The sequence below is a fragment of the Canis aureus genome, chromosome 2, assembly GCF_053574225.1.
Source record: "Canis aureus isolate CA01 chromosome 2, VMU_Caureus_v.1.0, whole genome shotgun sequence".
NCBI lineage: Eukaryota > Metazoa > Chordata > Mammalia > Carnivora > Canidae > Canis > Canis aureus.
In genome coordinates this window covers 20,433,851-20,454,669 of record NC_135612.1, presented here as the reverse complement: position 1 = coordinate 20,454,669, position 20,819 = coordinate 20,433,851, and positions in this window count along the sequence as shown.

Sequence of the window (20,819 nt, the reverse complement as noted above, 5' to 3'; positions counted from 1 at the left end):
CTTTGTTACAGGCAGAGTATCCGTCAAACAAGAAAACAATATTTTCCACCAGAAAAAAAAAAAAAACCCTAAGAGTCCAACTGATATTATAATAATAATTCAATCAATGGGTTTCTTTTACATTAAAAAATAAAGCTATACATTCCTAATGTGAAAAAAAAAGATGCTAAAAATCTGCCTTTATGTTTCCTTGGTAAATAAGACATGTTGACACTGCTAAGATGTAAATAATGTAAGACACGTTGGGAAATGGTGTGAATCTTGCTGAACATGAAGTATTCACAAATATGTTGTGTCTTAAAATTTTGCCATTCAAGAGATTTAATTTTTGTGTGTGTGCTTGGAAACCCTGGAATCCTTTTTATAGGAAAAAAATTGGGGGGTTCAAAGAAGGACTATTGATAAAATATTAAATGATTCTTTGACATCAGCTGCCGTGTGGAGCTAGAGTGAGGCACACAGCATATTTAAGCCATTAGACATGCAGGAATGTTAACATTATTATGCGTTATTGTGTCTGGCTATGTGCACCCCCCCCTCTTCTTCTCAATCTCTCTCTCTCTCTCTCTGCTTCTCACTCACTTTCCCTCCCTTCTTCCCTCCTCCCCACCTTTCTCAGCGACTCTCCTTCCACCCCCTCCCTCTGCAGGACCTGCTACACTGCATCTTACAAATGTCTGGCCTTATAGTTTACAAGCACAGAACTGTACTGGTAAAAATGCATAATCTTAGCATCTGTGCTTCTTGATATTCATGGATTTATTTACAAGTCCCTGTGTTCTACTTTTTTTTTGCCTGTTTCTATGGTTTATATTACTGTCATGCCTATATTCTTGTGGGAATTTCAAATAAGAATCAAGATATAACTGGCAAATATTCTGTAATGCAGTCTGCATTTCCATAATTTAGCTGTTTTTTAAAAGAGACAATTTAAAGAGGTTTATGGACTTAAGGATATATGAAGAGTATTCTGATTGGCTTTTTTTTAGTACTTCAACTGCTTAAGGTTCAGTTTGTGTAAAATGGATGTAATAAAATAAATTTATGTACATATATGTGCTTGTGTATATGTAAATGCATTTAGAATGAAAAAGTTCATAAATCTCAGTCAAATTTACTGATTAAGTTCACTATATTCACATTTGGCAACATTAAGATATTTCACAAAAGGGTTCAAAGGTAAAAGGCTAGCATTTTATTTCTTCTTTAGATTCTAACCTGCAAAAATGCTTAAATATTTACAAAGCAAGTATTTGGGTTCCTGTGTTTCCCCATCCCTCAACACACATCTCTTCCCATTCGTGGAGCTGATTTAACGGAAGCCTTTTAGTACACATCACCAGTGCTAACGAAATGTGGTGGTTTTTTTTTTTTTTTTCCTTTTTTTAAGCTGTAAAGACACAAATTCTTTTGAATAATTTAATTAGCACTAACATTGGAAATTTAACTTACTTTACGATAATGTTCAATTCTTTTCCCACCTATCTCCACCCCAAAAATACCACTGCACCTTCATATTATCAATGCATTTATTTTGGGGAATTAATATTCTCTAGTTTAATGTAATACTGAGATTTGAGACATCCATGTATATGCTTTGCTGTTTATAGCCCCAGCCTAATTACTGTGTGTTAAACTGCCTAGACAGCGAAATGAATTTATGAATATCTTCAAGACAGCCATAGTTTGGAACTGCACACGAGAGAAAATGGGATGGTGGGGGACTCTGCATTAAATGATCTTTATGGCAGTATCCTTGAAAATTCCCACTCTATGTAGGAAAATGTTAAATGTGAGAACATTATGATAAAGGCTTGTTAGAGTCCTAAAGTATGGGACATGTAAAATACAAAGATTTTCACATGTACAGTTATAACACATGCTAAGCAGCATAGATTATTAAGCAAGATTCATTCCTTTATTGGAGAGGGAGGGGAGTAATTTACAGACAAGAGCGAAGCAATTCTGTTTAACACAACTCTGTCTAGTTGATTGTAAGGCATGTGTAGTATTTTTCCAAAGCCCGTCATCAGTAGTAAAGCAATTTACAGCTCAGGATATTTTTTAGAAGATACTCATTTTATTAAGAGTCAGTAAGATAGGTTGTGCAGAAAGATATACATGTATTTGCAATTCATATTGTTGCTGTGTTTCTATTGTGTTCTGAGCTTCCATCATGGCTGGGAGATGGGAAGCTGGCATGTTAGTGTAGGAGGGTAAGAGAGAGAGCCCCAAATAAACACTTACAGCATTTTCAAATTATCTCTAATTATAACCACGTTTCTTTTTCTTTTTTTTCCTGAGGTGGGTGAGGGAAGTGGTAGGAGAAAGATGATTATAAGTGCAGATCATATCTGTGCTATTAAATAATATTAATAATTCTTTTGGTCCAGGGGATGATGTTTTCATTCTAGACTTTCAAGCACCTCAGTCTACCCATTCAAAGCGATGACAGAAAAATGAATCTGAATGTGTAGGCATTAAACATTTAAATTCTCTACTCCCTGGTCATTATACCGACTGTCATATTTTATACCTTCCCCTCCCCCACTATGCTTTTGCTGATTTGACTTCATTTACATTGGCTCATTATGCATCTGGTCTTTGTTCTACTGAACGGAATACAGTACAGTGACAAAGCAAAACTTACACGTCAGCCGAAATATTTTTGATTTAAAAATTAGGTTTCATCACTTAAATTTATATTTAACTTCCCAACATTGTTTAAATTGGAAGCAAGTCTTTTCTTATACAATAACTATAATCTATATGCAATTATTTTAAGAGTGGTTAAAATTACCTCAAAATGTCATTAGGAAATGACATTTAAGACCCTTTATAACAAATATTCTACTGCTACCTAGGCAATATTATCCTATTAGAAGTATTAAGTTGTTCTTTCCAAGCCTCTGTCTGAATTTCTATGTAGGCCCAAGGAGCAAGCTTTTATCTATTTTACATGAAGTTCATTGTTTAGAGCTGTCCCTTATGGGTCTTATTTTAATGTATCAAACAACAAAGGTAATGTCAATCCTTAAAAAAAAAAAAAAATCCTGCTTTGCATTTCTTGCAATTAAAAGGTTTTCTGATTTACAAACCAAATTTTCATCAAATTAAAAGGAAGTCCTAGCTGACCGATCAACATGGAAAAATATGAAAGTTACATTGAACTTTAAATGTCTATCCCCATGACAGCGTATACTGTCTTTTCATTTGTTATAACCAATGGAGACATGGGATTAATCTAATACAGCCTAATTAAACACCCATTCACACATGAGGGTCTTTAATGGTACTAGAGGCACAAATGCTACTTTGTATGACAGTTATATTTGCATTTATTTTAAGTTAGACAACAGATATTTTTGAATACAAAGGAAATAGGGCAAAAATAAAAATATGGGGGAGCATGCTTTTGAAATGGAAGCAATTTCATGTTTCTTGCAAAGGAAGCATAATTGCTATATGCACAGTTTGAGTTTCATTCCAGATACTCTGACCAATGTGCTTTTCTAATTTTAGTTATTTATCAAAATGTTTGATCATGGTTATAGTGGCTACATGTCTGGAGCACCATCTTGGAAGAAAAAAACAACATCATGTTTTCTTGGCTCTGTTAATAACTGTATGACCCTGGTTTCTCCCTTTCTTTTGTGCCTTGATTTTTTTCATCCAAGAAAAGGGAATATTTGTCCCTTACCTACCTCTACTGGGCTACTGCCAAGTTTAACCAGGATAATGTTCTTAGGAAGAAAGTATGCTCTGAATCCAAGCTTTTAGTTTTCTCATTGATTAATTTTCCCATACTGTGGGAAAATGAAGTGTTGTATATTTGTCTATATTCAGTTAATCTCTTTTACTTAAGTCTGGTACTTTTGGTTTAGAGTTAACGAGAATAAGATATAAATGACTATATTTTTTGAAGATGAGAGCAATTGCCCACATCTTGGCGATTTTTATCATATAACCCTGTTATTACCTGCAAGATATTTTTATGAGCATAATTGGTTTTAGAAAATGGCTTGTATAGTATAAGTAGTCAACACAGTAGCATGTAGAATGAGTGCAAGCCTGTAAAAAAAAACTAGAAATTTGGCAAAAAAAAAAATCCTTATTTCAGTGGCATCTCAAGAGAAAGAAAATTAAAGTGTTTAAGCTATAGTTGCTTTGAAAGTACCTTAATTTTTCTTTTGAGTCCTAGAAATTTTAGATGTTGGACAATATGAAACTCTGATATAGAAATCTGTAAGATTATATCATTTCAGTTTTTATTAGGACTTACCTAGAAGCACTCCCAAACTAAATACCATTTTAAAAATATATACTGGACACAGTTAACTCTATTTCCATCTCTAGGATTAAAATGGTGTGACTTAATTACTTCACATCTTAATTGGATCATCTATTAAATCATGAGCTTGAGCTAGGTTACCAATAAGATCCTTTCCAGATCCAAAATTAACTTGGCCAGTATTTGGATATATCATTCTTGCAATTTTAAGCACATAAGTATCATACCCAAATCTAAATGATATTTTGTCAGGTATTTGTCCATTTATTTGATGAATGTTTATTAAACACGGAACATATGCCAGAAATTTGTTAAATTCTTAAAATCTAGGAAAGGAGCAGATTTGGAGGCAAAAATAAAGACTACTAAAATCTGACCAAGATCCAAGTCTATGAGTAACAGAGTTAGATGTGCTTTAAAAATATTAGTGGGCATGGTAGACAGTATTAGTGTTCACTAATATCCTGGGTCTGTTCTTCAGGAGGGCTCTACCTCCCAGCCTTCACGAAGTCAGGCTACAATGCGGGAATTGCTTTACCTAATGACATAAGAGCAGAAGTAAGAGGTGTCATTTGCGGGGGGAAGATTGAAGAATCAGTCCATATTTTGCCATGCTTTCTTCTCCCTTTTCCCTTAGAATAGCAATGTTCTAAAGAGTTTCTATTCCACCAAAATGGGTCCCACAGTGAAGGCTATGATGACATAGAGCAAAATGTCCAACTGATCCAAAATGGATATTAGAATGAGGAAGAAGGAAAAAAAAAAAAAACCCAAACCTTTCCTATTAAGATACTAGGATTTGAGGATTGTATATTATCATAGTACAACTTAGCACAGTGCTTTTCAGAGCATGGTTTGGGGGCCCCCTGAGACTCCTGATGCTCTTTCAAGGGATCCATGAGGTAAAAATTATTTTCATAATAACATGAAGATGTTCTTTCCCCTTTTGCTTTCATTTCCTCACAAGTGCAAAGCAGAGTTTTACGAGGTTCTACATGGTGTGTGATGTTGCAAACTACTTGATGGAGAAATTGACATAAGAATCTGGTGCATAAAAAAAAAGAATCTGGTACATAGAGCTTTGAAAAAATGTATAAAGATGGTACTGTCCATGTTAACATGTTTTTTTTTGTCTTTGAAAAATTTAGTAACTTTACATAAAATGTGCTGTTTATGTTAATATGCTATGGATTTATTACCGTTATTTAAAAATTATGGCTATTTTAAATTTTTCTTAATTTTAATTTCTAATATGAACAAAAAATTAGTGGATATAATCCACTTCAACAAATACTCTTTGGGAGTCCTCAATAATTTTTAAAGTAAAGAGACCAGAGGCCAGAAGTTAAGACCTCTCCTAACTTACCCTGGCTGATACAGTAGGTTCTCCCAGGAACAGCTTATTAATTTGATCAAGTTAAGTCCTGGCATTTGTGAAGTTCTGTGGATAGACAAACAATAACTGTAAAAGTATAGCTAGACATAAAAATTCTAGAAGAGACAGTAATTTCTTTGACATCAGCAGTAGCAACACCTTTCTAGATGTCTCTCCTGGGCCAAGGCAAACAAAAGCAAAAATAAACTATTAGGACTTCATCAAAGCAAAAGCCTTCTGCACAGCAAAGGAAACAACCAACAAAACTAAAAGACAACCTACTGAATAGGAGATAATATTTGCAAACAACATATCTGTTAAAGGGTACTAAAAATATATAAAGAACTTATACAACTCAACACCCAAAAAACCAATAATCCAGTTTAAAAAAAGGCAGAGGACATGAACAGACATTTCTTTAAAGAAGACATAGAGATGGCGAACAGACACATGGAAGATGCTCAACATCACTCATCATCAGGGAAATGGAAATCAAAACTACAATGAAGTATTATCTCCCACCTGTCAGAATGACTAAAATGAACAACACAAGAAAACGATAGGTATTGGCAAGAATGTGGAGATACAGGAACCAATCCCCTTACACTGTTGGTGGGAATGCAAACTGGTACAGCCACTATTGGAAACAGTATGGAGATTCCTCAAAAAGTTAAAAATAGAACTCTCTCTGATCTGGTAATTGCACTACTGGATATTCACCCCAAAATACAAAAACAGAAATATAAAGGGATACATGCACTCCTATGTTTATTGCAGCATTCTTTATAAAGCCAAATTATGGAAGCAGCCCAAAATGTTCACTGATAGATGAATAGATAAAGAAAATATGATATATGGAATATTATGTACACACAGGAATATTATATAGCCATAAAAAAGATTAAAACCTTGCCATTTTCAAGAACATGGATAGAGCTAGAGTATAATGCTAAATGAAGTCAGTCAGAGAAAGACAAATATCATATGATTTCACTCATATGTGGAATTTAAGAGACAAAAAAAAGAATAAGGGGGAAAAGAGAGAGAGCGAGAGACAAAGAAAGACTCAACTACAGAGAACTGATAGCAGAGGAGAGGTGGGTAGTAGATGAGCGAATAGGTGAAGGAAATTAAAGAGTTCACTTACCATGATGAGCACCAAGTATTGTATAGAATTACTAAGTCACTATTTTGTACACCTGATACTAATATAACACTGTATGTTAACTACACTGGAATTAACATTTTTAACTTCATTAAATAAATAAAAATGTGGTCAGTATCAATCACATTATTTAGTTATTTAACAGAATCAAATGGAACTTTTCCATTACATATAACAAAAGAATAGTCACTGCCTAATGCAACCACTATAATAATTAGTCTAGACACACAAAACTATTCTTTGGTAGGATTTGACAGAGTAGGTTTTCCTCTTTATTCTGTAGGAGAGAATAAATGTAATTTCTTGCAATAAGCATGAAAATATATAAGCTAAATTGTAAATCACCCTACAAATGTACAATTTGTCCAATTTATAGTGCAAGGATAACAAGTAAGGGAACAGAAGCAAGATAAGTTGTAAGATGTGAAAGTCTGAAATCATGCTTTTAACAGCCACTCAGACACATTGTGACTGACTGCTACAGACCATACCCAAGCAGAAACAACCTGAATTAAAAATATTTGGGCCTATCATCTCTCTTTCAGGTCAGCAGTTTCTGTATCAATTTGCTGTCATTGGCATGTTTGTCCATAAATGTGGTTTCCTCTTTTTCAAGTGGTGATGTGCATTCCTTCAAGGCCCTAAAGGATAATGATGGTCTCTTCTATGGAATTTGCCTCCATCCCCACCCAATAATCCTTCCTAGTGCTCCACGTGAGGCTGGGACTCCATAATGCAAGCAAGTTAAATAAAACAAAATTGGGGTGCCTGGGTGGCTCAGTCGGTTAAGTATTCAGCTCAGGTCATGATCTAGAGTCAAGAGATAGAGGCTTGCATCAGGTCTGTGCTCAGCAGGGTGTCTGCTTGTCCCTCTCCCTCTATTCCTTCTCACACTCTCTCTCTAAAATATAATAAATAAAATATTTTTAAAAATAAAAAAAAATAATAAATAAATAAATGAACGAATGAAATCTTGGGGCACCTGGGTGGCTCAGTCACTTAAGCATCTGCCTTCAGCTCAGGTCATTACCCCTAGGGCCTGGGATAGAGCTCCCCCCTCCTCCAAGCATTGGGTTTCCTTTCTTGTTCAGTGGGAGGTCTGATTCTCCCTCTCTCTCCCTCTGTCCCTACTTGTGTTCTGTTTCTCTGTCAAATGAATAAATTTTTAAAAATCTTTTTAAAAATTTAAAAATAAGAAATAAAACAAGATCTCTAACTTCATAGCTATTGTCCAGCAATTAAGTAGCCTGGGTAGGGGAAAAGTTTGACGATTACTTTCTATCAATTTAAATAAATCTGTCATTATAAAGTCAATATTGTATGAAATGTTAAAGGGTTATTCAGGATTAAACAGATCATATCTAACACCCATTTCCCACTGAAGAAATACTTCTGCTGTCCGACATAATTCCTGGATGGGCTATGCTCTGTTTTGGCTGTAGTACAGGGGCATTTTCATTTAAATATATTCCCCTTCCATATATCACAGAATTGTAGAGATTCCTAGAGGAATTTATTGTCTTAAAACATAAGATATTTCTATAATTATCATTAGCCAATCTTTAAAAAAGTGTTGAGTGTGTCTGTGTGTATGTGTAAGATTTCCTAGTTTATAACATTACCTACACTGTCGGATTGTGAGATCATTATGCTTACCCTCATTTTATAAATAAAAAATTAGACCTCTACTAGATTAAGACATTCGTCCAGGAATATATATCTAGTACTTACTTGAAAGAGAATTAAACCCCTAGAATCAATTCCAGAATTATATTGCTTTTTAACTGTTAAGATACGGACATAACAGTGAAGTTTATTTTTAACTTTCTCATAAAAAAGAAAGTATTGTTTCCCTCAAATGATTTCTAAATTGTATTACACAAACTAGTTGTTTATCCACAGCTTTAGTGTAAATATAAATGAGAATTTTTACATACATTCCCGAGAATGGAATGGCTCAGACAGGTTAGGCATCTGACTTAGGTTCAAGTCAGGAACTCAGGATTGTGGTGGGATGAAGACCCAGGTCGGGTTTCTCATTCAGTGGGGAGTCTGCTTCTCTCTTTCTTTCTCTCTCTCTTGCTCTGCCCCTCCTCCTGCTCATGCTCTGTTTCTCCCTCATATAAATAAAATCTTAAAAAATAAATAAAAATAAAAATTAATTCTATTTATAAATTTAAACAAGGTTAATTGAAACAGACTGCCTTAAAAACAATAATTACGGGACACCTGGGTGGCTCAGTGGTTGAGTATGTCTGCTTTTGGCTCAGGTCATGATCCTGGAGTCCTGGGATCAAGTCCTGCATCAGGCTCCCCACAGGAAGCCTACTTCTCCTTCTACCTATGTCTCTGCCTCTCTCTCTATGTCTCTCATGAATAAATAAAAATAACATCTTTAAAAAAAAAGATGGGCAGCCCGGGTGGCTCAGTGGTTTAGCGCTGCCTTCAGCCCAGGGTCTGATCCTGGAGACCCGGGATCGAGTCCCACATTGGGCTTCCTGAACGGAGCCTGCTTCTCCCTCTGCCTGTGTCTCTGCCTGTCTCTGCCTCTCTCTCTCTCTCTCTCTCTCTCTCTCTCTGTGTGTTTCTCATGAATAAATAAATAAATAATTCTTTTAAAAAAATCTTTACAAAAAAGAAAAGAATTATTATGCTCCAAATTTTTAAAAAAGGAATGTCATGATAACATTTATCTTAAGATCTCTAGTAGTTTGGCTGTTGGTGTTAACACAAAGTTAACCCATTTATATTTTTAGTAAGTATTACCATAAAAATAATTGAAAGGTCTAACATTCATATTTTCTCATGAATTTTTAAAAATAGGGACCCCTGGGTGGCTCAGCAGTTTAGCACCTGCCTTCGGCCCAGGGAGTGATCCTGGAGTCCTGGGATCGAGTCCTGCATCAGGCTTCCTGCATGGAGCCTGCTTCTCCCTCTGCCTGTGTCTCTGCCTCTCTCTCTGTGTGTGTCTCTCATGAATAAATAAATAAATAAAATCTTTACAAAAATAGTTTTGTGTGTCATAATAATTCTCTAGAGAGTCAGTTAAAACTCCTACCCAAGTCTAGAACATAAAGTTAGAGGCAAACAATAAGGTCTATACCATAATTTTTTTTCCTATACCATAATTAATAAAAGCAATAGAATAGAAAATCACTTTCGACTTTTTTCTTTTTTTGTTTTTGTTTTCTACAAAGACTTGTATTTTTTTAAAGTTTTTATTTAAATTCCAGTTAGTTAACATACAGTGCAACACTAGTTTCAGGTGTAGAATTTAGTGATTCATTATTTACATACAAAACCTGTGCTCATCACAACAGACACCCTCCTTAACGCACATCACCTATCTAACCCATCCACTTCTTACTTTTTTCTAATGACAGCATTCCTAAAAGTATAAGTTCCCATCCTTCTTTATCTTCAGAGTTTGATCTAAAAAACTGTGAACCCTCAAACTCTCCTGATGAATGAGAGGCCATTTTAGAAGGTATGAAAGGTACTGGAAGGCAAGCACAGGTAGGAGAGAGATGGACACAGAGTCTAAATGGACTGCTGTTACTCTTCCTTTCTCTCTGGAAGTTTGAAATTCTACCTCAGGTTACTATAGAAATGTCCAGTGATTGTTGGAGTATTCTAACTCTTATCTGACAAACTTATCTACAAACCAAAGAAACTTAATGGTCTAGATGTTATTTTTTTTAATATCTAAAAATTCATTGCATAACACCCCTCCTTAACATGGTTTCTTTCTTTCCTTCCAAAGAGCAACATTTTCTCTTGGCACATTCATCTGATTAGGATGGTTCCTCTCTGTCTTTTCCATATAGAATTCTTTTAGTCTTTAGCAATCTCTTAAAAAAACCTCTTCTCACATTCCAAAAGATGCTTCTTTCTTTCAATGGACTCTACAACCTAAACAATATATGTATACGTGTATGAAAACCACAAAGTAACCTATTAGACTCTTGATAGTTACAGATTTATCTTTCCTGGTCTCTCCCACCATTAGATATAGACTCCATGAAGATAAAGACCTTGTCATACTCATCAGATGCTCTCAACAATTGTTGAATGAATGAATGAATGAATGAATGAATGAATGAATAAATAAATAAATAAATAAATAAATAAATAAATAAATAAATAAATAAATAAGAGCCAGGGACTCAATGGTCTACAATATGTAATCCATAATGATGTTAGGTATAGTGTATATAGTGGATGAAGAGGCTAGTCCACAGGAGGGTCAGCAAGCTCTTAAATGAGTTTAGGAAGCATCTAATGTTTTTAGGGTCAATGGTTTCCTTTGGCGGCATTGTGAATCTCACAATTCTCAGGGGCCCCTTCTATAGTTTTGGTGAAATTTAAGGTTCTATTATATATAGTGCTTCTATCTGGAGGCAACACAGTGCAGAAGTATAGACAGGGATTTTGCAGCTAGAATCCTTTAGTTCTAGTCTCAGCTTTGACACTTACTAGCTATATTATTTGGGAATAAAAGTATTTATATTTCCAAAACTACAAGGCTTAAAGGATATGCAAAGAACACAACACAATGCCAAACATAGTAGGCAATTCCTAACTGTTTTTTTATTATCGTAAAATTTCTAAGTGATCTCCAAGGCTGAGAATTTGGGCCTCTAACTTAAGATAAATACGTTAACTCATAAGAATGGAAGGACGGCTGAAGAATTAATTTAGGCTTAGAATTCAGTTTAGAAGAAATGTTTTGTGTTACTAGGAAAAAACTGGAGTTGTTGGAAGTTGCACTATGGACATCTATAAACTGAAAGTGAGTTAAGTGCAGATTTTAACTGTTTTTTAGTAGATAACTGTGCTGAGACTCAATCCCAGTAAAACCAGCAGGAATCAGGCACATACATTTTAGCACACTGAAAAGAAATCACTTACCTTTAGTGTCTGAATAACCAGTATAACTTCAAAGCAGAGTCTGTTTATTTTTGTTTTGAAAGCATTAAATACTCCAAAACAAAGAATTATCCACTTCCAGATTACATTCCAATTGTGAGAATTTTGTTTGCTTACATTTAAAAACAGACACAGAGTTTTTCTTCAATCATAGTTCAATGCTTCTATTTAAGTTCAATTATTATGGGTAGTAGAATCCTCAATGTAGAGACTGCTGCTTGAGCAGCACTTTATTGAAACAAATATTTTTGCATGTTTAAAGGGTCAAATTCTAAAACATACCTGCAAATCTGTAAGAAATTTAAGTGAGTCTGCCATTTATAGGTATGCTATGGTTGAAATTCAATGCCTATGAAGGTAAGCTCTAAAGAAATGACCTTCCAAAAGACTGATAACTCAGAAAGGGAGGCAGAACATGAAAGACTCCTAACTCAGGGAAACGAACTAGGGGTGGTGGAAGGGGAGGTGGGCGGGGGCTGGGGGTGACTGGGTGGTGGACACTGAGGTGGGCACTTGACGGGATGAGCACTGGGTATTATTCTGTATGTTGGTAAATTGAACACCAATAAAAAATAAATTTATTTTTTTAAAAAAAAGACTGATAACTGTTCCTATGAAAAAGGGAAAACTTTGAGAAAAATGGAACTATCTCTAGGCTTAGTTTCATGCAGTCTGGACATCCAAAAGTAGAAGCTCTTCTGAAGTGGGAATCATAGATTTGGAGGGAAAAGTCTAAGCTTCATCAATATCCAAACAGGACATTTAGCCCTTACCTAGCTTGTCTTGCCTTTTGCATGTAATAGTATTGATCTCTTTGTTCAAATTATTTCCTATTCCATAACAATACTCTAAGTTTACCTATTTTTCCAGACATTTCTTTTCAGTCATTTTAATGTATTCTTCCGTCCTAAGGGGTCAACCTCAGACCTCTTCTCTATTCTCAAATTACTCTAAGCACGGTCAGAGAAGCATCTGCCACAAAACATCTGTATGCTTGGTAAAATTCAGATTCCTAGGCCTCCTTCCATACACCTGAATTAAAATCTCTGGATATGGGAGATAATAAACGGTTTCCTGTAGTTGTACGGTAAATCTCAGAATTCTCAAAGGCCTCATTATAAGCCCTCTGTGAAATTCAAGGTTCTGTTTTATACAATGCTTCTATCTGGAGGCAACACAGTATGGGAGTAAGGAGGGTAGGGACTTTACAGCCAGAATGCTTGGGTTCAAGTCTCAGTTTTGGCACTAATTAGCAATGTAAACTTGGGAATATAAATTCCACTCACTTTCCAAGATTGTGAGGTTCAAGATATAATATATGTAAAGGAGCTGTATATGTAAAGGGCTTAATGCAATGCCACACATACTAAGTGCATTTTTAAAAAGATACTTGGTTGATTCTGATGCAGACCAAAGCTAGAGAACCAGTAGGTGATAGCATTCATTTCCAAGGTTCCAGATCCACTTCTAGGATGATTATTTAAAACTCTTCAATGGCTTCCCATTGTATAAGATCCTGCATCACCTCACTTTTCTCTGCCTTTCCAGCCTCTTCTCTTGTTTACCTTTCTGCTAAGAATTAGTCATATAGATATTCCTACTGGTATTCTTTTTTGGCTCTCAGCTTTTCTACTAGCTCTTCACTGTTTCTAAAATAATTGATCTAGGCACTTTTGCCAGGCTCATCCAATTTGTCCTGTCTCAGCCTGGATATCAGTTTCTTCCTCATCACCCAGGTCTGAGTTTGGTACCTCTATGAGTTATCATGCACTCTTAGTTATTTGTTTCTACCCCCTATAAGATATTTCTACTTCCATATCTTCACATATAATAAGAAGGTGCTTAATATATTCAAAATGATGGATGAATAAATGATTCACAGATTATACTTCTGGATCAGATCTCTTCTCTAGGCCTTCATATTACACTGGACATGTAAAAAGCTAAATTTGTAATCTTCCTAACAAAATAGTTTCTCCCTCCCTCCTAATTCTACTTTTCAGTGAAACACATAAAAATTTGCCCAACTGCTAAAACCAGCCAGCTGAGGATTATCCAAGACTGCTGTATCTCCCTTATCCCCATATCCAATCTGTCATATTGCACATTAGCAATAGCCTGGCTCAGAGATTTTTTCCAAAGTATGGTTATTGAGGTTTGATTTAAAAGAGTATTTTGAGTTCACATGTTTACTTTCTCTCTTTATTGAAAACCCATTGAAGAAATAGTAAAGAAGCACAAAAGGGAATAAACTGATAACGGGCCTAAGAACAGGAAGACCAGAGCGTTTGATGACTTGCTGTAAGATGGGGAGCAGGTGGAAGCTATCGTATTAATAGACAGACTCCAAGGGAGCAGGTACAAAGAATAGAAGTGAAGGTGAAATGGATGGGTGGGTGGGGAAGCTGATGGCTTGAAGGACTGTCTACATGTGCTGTTACTGACCTGGGCTGATCATAAAATTACATGGAGTTCTTAGCAAACTTGGAGAATCTCAGGACCCTTCTCTGGGGACTCTAGTTCAGTGAGTCTGGCAATACGGCTCAGAATTCTGACTTTTTGACAAGGATCCCAGATGATTTTTGTGAAAAACAAACATAGGCAATACTGGAATATGGACGGCTCTTTGTTCAGGAACCCCATGCCAACTGCCCCACCCCAGATCTACATGGCATATAGGATTAGCATTTATCTCCCAGGCTTAAAATCAAATAATTTCTAAAGAAATTTAAAAATTATCTAGGACACATAGCAGAGATAGTACCCCAAAATAAGTTTGTCCTCATTCTAGCACTTGAAATTGCCAGATAATTCCTTGTCTGAGCATCTTTAAAGTGAGTCCTGCCAGGGTGTCTCAGTGGCTCAGTCGGTTGGGCATCTGCCTTCAGCTCAGGTCAACATCTCAGGGTCCTGGATCAAGCCCCATGTCGGCTCCCTGCTCCGTGGGAAGTCTGCTTCTCCTTCTCCCCACTGTTTGTGTTCTCTCTCTCTCTCAAATAAATACAATCTTTATAAAAAAACAAGTCCTGTCAGCCTACATGCCCCCATCACATACAAAGATGTTCTCTGTTAGTCCTCTCATTCAAAGGAGAACCTTATTATAGACACAGATAGAGTTACCCATATGAACTGCCTAGATTTCCATTCATATATATAAATAAAAAGCTAAACTCACCAAACATTTGAGGGGGAAAAAACAGCATAAAAGACAAAGATAAAAATTAAGCAGGTAGAATCTAAAAACTTCACCTTCAAAAAATGTGGTAGATGCTGAGGTGAACCCCACAGAGTCCCTCCCTCCAGTTAGTTACTGGCAGAGTTGCCAGCAGAAAGTTCTAAGGTAATTGCATTGGCTGAGAAGAGCCATTCAACCCAATATCATGGCCCAGATCCAATGACTGATCAACAAAGATACAAAGTCCTAGCTCCCTCATCTCAACTTGGGGAAAATCTTCAGGGTTATCACAGCTTCAAAACTCCCTGAAACTTAGGGGTCCCTAGGTGGCTCAGTGTATTAAGTATCTGACTACTGATTTTGGCTTAGTCATGATCCCAGGGTCTTGAGATCAAGCCCTGCACCCAGCTCCATGCTTAGCCGAGAGTCAGCTTGAGATTCTCTCCCCCTGCCCTTCACCCTGCTCATGCACTCTCTCTAAAATAAATAAATAAATAAATTTTTTTTAAAAATTATTTTATTTCTTTATTCATGAGGGACACAGAGAAAGGCAGAGTTATAGGCAGAGGGAGAGGCAGGCTCCCTACCAGGAGCTCAATGTGGGACTCAATCCCAGGATCCCAGGATCATGCCCTGAACTAAAAGCAGATGTTCAGCCACTGAGCCACCCAGACAGCCCAAAAATTATTTTTTAAAGCAAATGAGAAATATTCAAGAAGTATAATAAAATATCCAGAATTGGAGAAGGGTAGTCTCCAAAGCAAAAGAACCACAATTTGAAAATCAGAATGGATTTTTTTTTTTTAGATTTTGTTTATTTGAGAGAGACAGTGATAGCAACAGAGATAACAAGAGAGAGCACAAGTGTGGAGGAGAGGGAGAAGCAGGCTTCCAGCTGAACAGGGAACCTGACACGGTGCTCCACTCCAGAAGGCAGACACTTAACTGACTGAGCCACCCAGGCACTCCCAGAATGGATTTTTTAAAAGACTTACAACTCAACATACTTTACAAATTTTCTGACAGTAAGATTTTAAGAAAATTTCTTTCAAACCTCCAGTATGAAAGATCAGGAGTTTAAGAAGAGTATGAAGGAAAGTAGAATCTCATTACTGATGCTAGGATAAAATGATACAATGTCTTCAAAGTTTTGGAGGTAAATGATGTTGAACCCGTAATTTTATACCCAGCCAAATTATGGAAAGAGGGAAGGAGAAAAAAAATGTCTTCCTGCATACAAGTACCCAGAAAATTTTTCTGATAACCTTTTAAGGAAAAATAGTTGAAGATTTACTCCAAAATGTAATCTCTCACAGTTGTGAAGGTCAGAAGTTTAAAATCAAGGTGTTGGCAGGAATGTTTTCCTTCTGGTGGCTTTAGAGGAGAATTCATCTTATCTTTTTCAGCTTTTCTAGGTCACCCACATTTCTTAACTTGTGCTCTCTTCCTTGCACCACCCCAACTTCTTGCTTCCACTGTCACATCTCCTATCACTAATTCTGATCCTCCTGCTGCTCTCTTAAAAGACCCCTGTAATTGCATCAGGCTGACCCAGGTAATCCCAGGTAATTTCAAAACCATTAACTTAATCCTATCTGCACAGTCCTTACCACACAGAGTAACATATTCATAGGTTGGATTCCAAGGATTGAGACATGAACATCTTTGGGGGGGCCACTACTGAGAGTACTATAATCCCATTTTAATATCCTAGTACTCAGGTGTTGGTGTTACTTTTAAAACATTAATGTGGCTATTATTAATCTGTAACAGAATTTTATTGATTCTACGCTCTTAAATGGCTCAATCTGCTAAATTACTCCTTCTTCTTACTACCATTGCCTAAAGTTCAGCCTCAAATTATTATTTTTTTTCCTGGACTACATCAATGATGAACTGTTTTGCTCCCCTATCTCTTCTAGTTCATCTCCCTCCCTTTCCCATGGTTATTGGACTTTATCAAAAGTAATCTAATCTGGGATGCCTGGGTGGTTTAGCGCAGTTAAGCACCTGCCTTTGGCTCAGCATGTGATCCTGGAGTCCCAGGATCGAGTCCCACATCAGGCCCCCTGTATGGGGCCTGCTTCTCCCTCTGCCTATGTGTCTGCCTCTCTCTCTGTCTCTCATGAATAAATAAAAATTTTTAAGAAGTAATCTAATCCATACTCCCCTATGTAAAATAAAATGTATCCCCATGGCCTTCAGAGTATATTGCAAACCCATACATTCCTCAGATAGACTCTCACATGCAGTTACATAAACTTCACGTACTTCCCTGAATGGGCCACATTCCGTCAGTTCTCCTACTGCACTCTTCCCTCAGCCTGGAGGACCCATCCCCTTCCTTCACCTAACTTACTTTTGTGCATCCCTCAAGATTCAGTTCACACTTTGTATCCTCTCATATACCTCACCTGGCCACATTCTCATGCCCTTCACTTCTCTTTACAGACTCCTCAGGATGCTGAAAAATCTTCAATTGCAGCATTCATGACTCTGTATTATAAGTGTTGGTTTACTTGTCTGTCATTGTCAATTGCCTGTGAATTCCTTGAGGGCGTTGACAATGTCATCTATTTCTATGTCTTGGCAGAGGGACTGGCACATATTTATCTCTCAAAAGAGTATTTTTTGGATGAATGAATAAACTATGACATGCTTTGGCCAATTGCCTTTTTATATGTTTATCACTATCCACTCTTTAAATCTATCAGGAGTGTTTCTCAGATACTATGTAGACAAACGTGTGCGCATGCATGCACAAACACACACACAAATCAGCACTTCTCACTATCTGTTCTTACCACTGACTTGACAGAAATCAATTAGCAAACTAATGTTTAATGCTGCATAAACAAGTACACAGTACATACTTAAATAAAAATAGACTGAAGTTTTATCAAGGAGCCAGGGCACAAAATCAAAGAAACTGGAGATGGGAGGAAAAAGTTTTCCCAAGGTTTCTTCAAATTGACTTCTTTAAATCACAAGAAAGCTAACCTGACCATCATCATGTCTCACGTTTGTACAGCATGTCCTAGTTTTCACAAGTTTTAAAATCATCTCTGCATTTGATCTTCATGACTGTGTGAGACAAACAGGCTTGGTATGTGTTGCTTCAATTTTAGAAATGTGAAAAGAGAAGCTTAAGGGGGTTGAGTTCTTGAAAGGAATTCACAAAAGTTAAATGTTATAGAATGGAAAGTAGAACAGTGAACTCATGGAGGAGTTTGTAAAAATCCTGATGGCTGATCCTCATCCCAAGCCAACTGAATTCGACTCTCGGGGAGAGGGAGTGATGTCAATAGCAGCTGTAGCTACTGACAGCTCACCAGATGTTTCTAATGGGCAGCCAGAGTTGAAAGAGCACTAGAGTAGAACCTAGGTGTTCTGACTTCAGTTCAATAGTTTTAAAACTACATAACACCAAACTGTAATAGCTGCTCTATGTTATATCACGCAACTGGTGTTGGCATTAGGTTATTTTTGTTATGTTATCTTGAGGGGGGAGAATGAAGGTTTGTATTTGGTTTCAGTGATCTATTAATATTTCCTGATGGTTTTATAAAAAGGGTAGGAGTGCCAACATTTAAATAGCGTTCAAGACAGGTTTTAAGCATGTATTTTCCTGGCACCTTGAAAGCTAATAACAATGCTTACTATGGAAGAAACAAGAAGTGGAAGGATAGAGAGGCAGGCCTAGTACATGGCAACAAACGTGTTCCATGTCTCTTATATAACACAACTGCATGAGTCCTTATGAAATCCAATCCAAACGCTGCCACTCAATTTTTTGAGGAAAGTTCTAACACCCCATTTATTCTGCATTTTTTCATTTGCACAGGTACATACTGACGGAAGCTTAGTTGATCACTTAAAATATTTGATCCTAGAAACTGAATGATAAATGCATCCCCATGTCACTGTCACACAAGCCTGATTGGTAGGAAATGCACACCTCACAAGGACATTCTGAGGGATAAGCAACCGTTACACAGCTCTTGGAAATACAAATAGCTCTCATAAAAAATGTTACCATGCACATGCTTTCTGCCAAGGTAAACTGTAATTTACACTTTTACCCTAGGCATCATTGTTAGTTTATCTTTTTTTTTTTTTTTTTTCTGTTCACACCCATCTATTCCTCCCTTGGGCCTCAAAGCCACAAGAATTTTCACAAAAATATCTTTAAAACATATATTTACCCTCTTACTGACCCCTTAAACTAGCTCTTTATTACTCCGAGGCATTTTAAATTGTTCTAAATTTGTTTTGGAGGCTCTGGGTGGATTCTCTTCTCTGTAGGTATTCATAACCCCCATTAACTTCCATGTGAATCAGATACACACGTATAAAAATGAGACTGGGCCCTCATATGTTTAAATCATGATTAAAACCTATTTATAATAAAATAAAAAACTAAGAGCTAAAATCTGGAGGAAAATGCGTGAAAAAAAATGAGACCATGTTGGGCTTAATTAAAGAAGTTTACATTAATGGATAACTAAAATGGCATACCAGCCCCTGGCACTATTTCCAATATATCCTTGGTCTCAGGTTATTTACTGTAAAGTGTCCACATTATAAAATGAAATGTGTGTGAGTAACTCTCTCACAAACTATGCTTGGCCCTGTGTGTCTTGGCTATGTTGTAAACACAGAAGAGCAAAGGCACTGTTTTGACCAATATTAAGTCACCTGTGGGTAGAATTTGATCTTACTTATTTATTGTCAGATTTTAAAATTATGTCATAAACACTTGCCAAATTTGCATATATACATGTATGCCCATGAAAATTGGGTAATGGAGTTCCAAACAGTCCAATTTTTTCTTATAAACCCAGATCTGTATACTGTATACCCTCTCTATGAACATTACTAGGAGGCAAATACAAATTTTACATACATATTTTGGTGCTCCTTTGAAATGTTTGCTTTGAAATACAGATATATCATACATGCAAATAAATACACTAATTCATCCATGCATTTAATGATATGAAGTCAACTCTAAACCCCACAGCAGTAAGAAGTGCAATATTAAAATTCATTTCCATTTTACAAATAAACATTGTGCATTTCTCAGATAAAATGTGAGAAAATATGAACCTAGGTGAGTTTTAAACATAGTTTAAAATAAATGGATCTTTACTGAAATATATGGCCATTCTGAGGAGATGTGGTAACGTATTTCTTCAACTGCACTAAGGTAGTATCTAGCCATTTTGCTAAGTAAATAATACTTCATTAAGTAAGACCCTTATGAAGAGAGAAGCATCAAATGCAGCTTTCAGAAGCACCCAAAGAGCATCTAGGAAGCCAATAAATTAGGAGAGTATTTCTTTCCTTTATATACAAAATCACAATGAAACTAGATTTGAAAGAAGATTGTAAAATTAACCAGATATGTATGACACACAGTTGTTTCCAAAATGTCCTATTTTAAACACAATATGATTTTTTTTTTTTTTTTGCCCCTGAGCCTATTTGAATGGTGCAGAAATGGACTATGTGAAAATCCTAAAAATATTTACCTTTCTTCATTCTCTTAGATTTCTGCCTCATGTCTTCCTTTGGAGCAGATTCAGTCAGCCTCCAAAAATGAGCTGAGCTACCCAGATCCAAGTTCGGAGCATTTAACTGAAGTGGCTAACCAGTGGCAATAGTTTTATAGAGATTTAAGACGACTCTTCCTAAACAAGTAAGTGTAAGTAAGTAAGTAAGTAAATAAATAAATAAATAAATAAATAAATCTCTTCCTAACTCCTTTGAATTCTTTTTTTAAAAAGGATTTTATTTATTTATTCATGTGAGACACACACACACAGAGAGGCAGAGACATAGGCTGAGGGAGAAGTAGGCTCCTTGAGGGGAGCCTGATGTG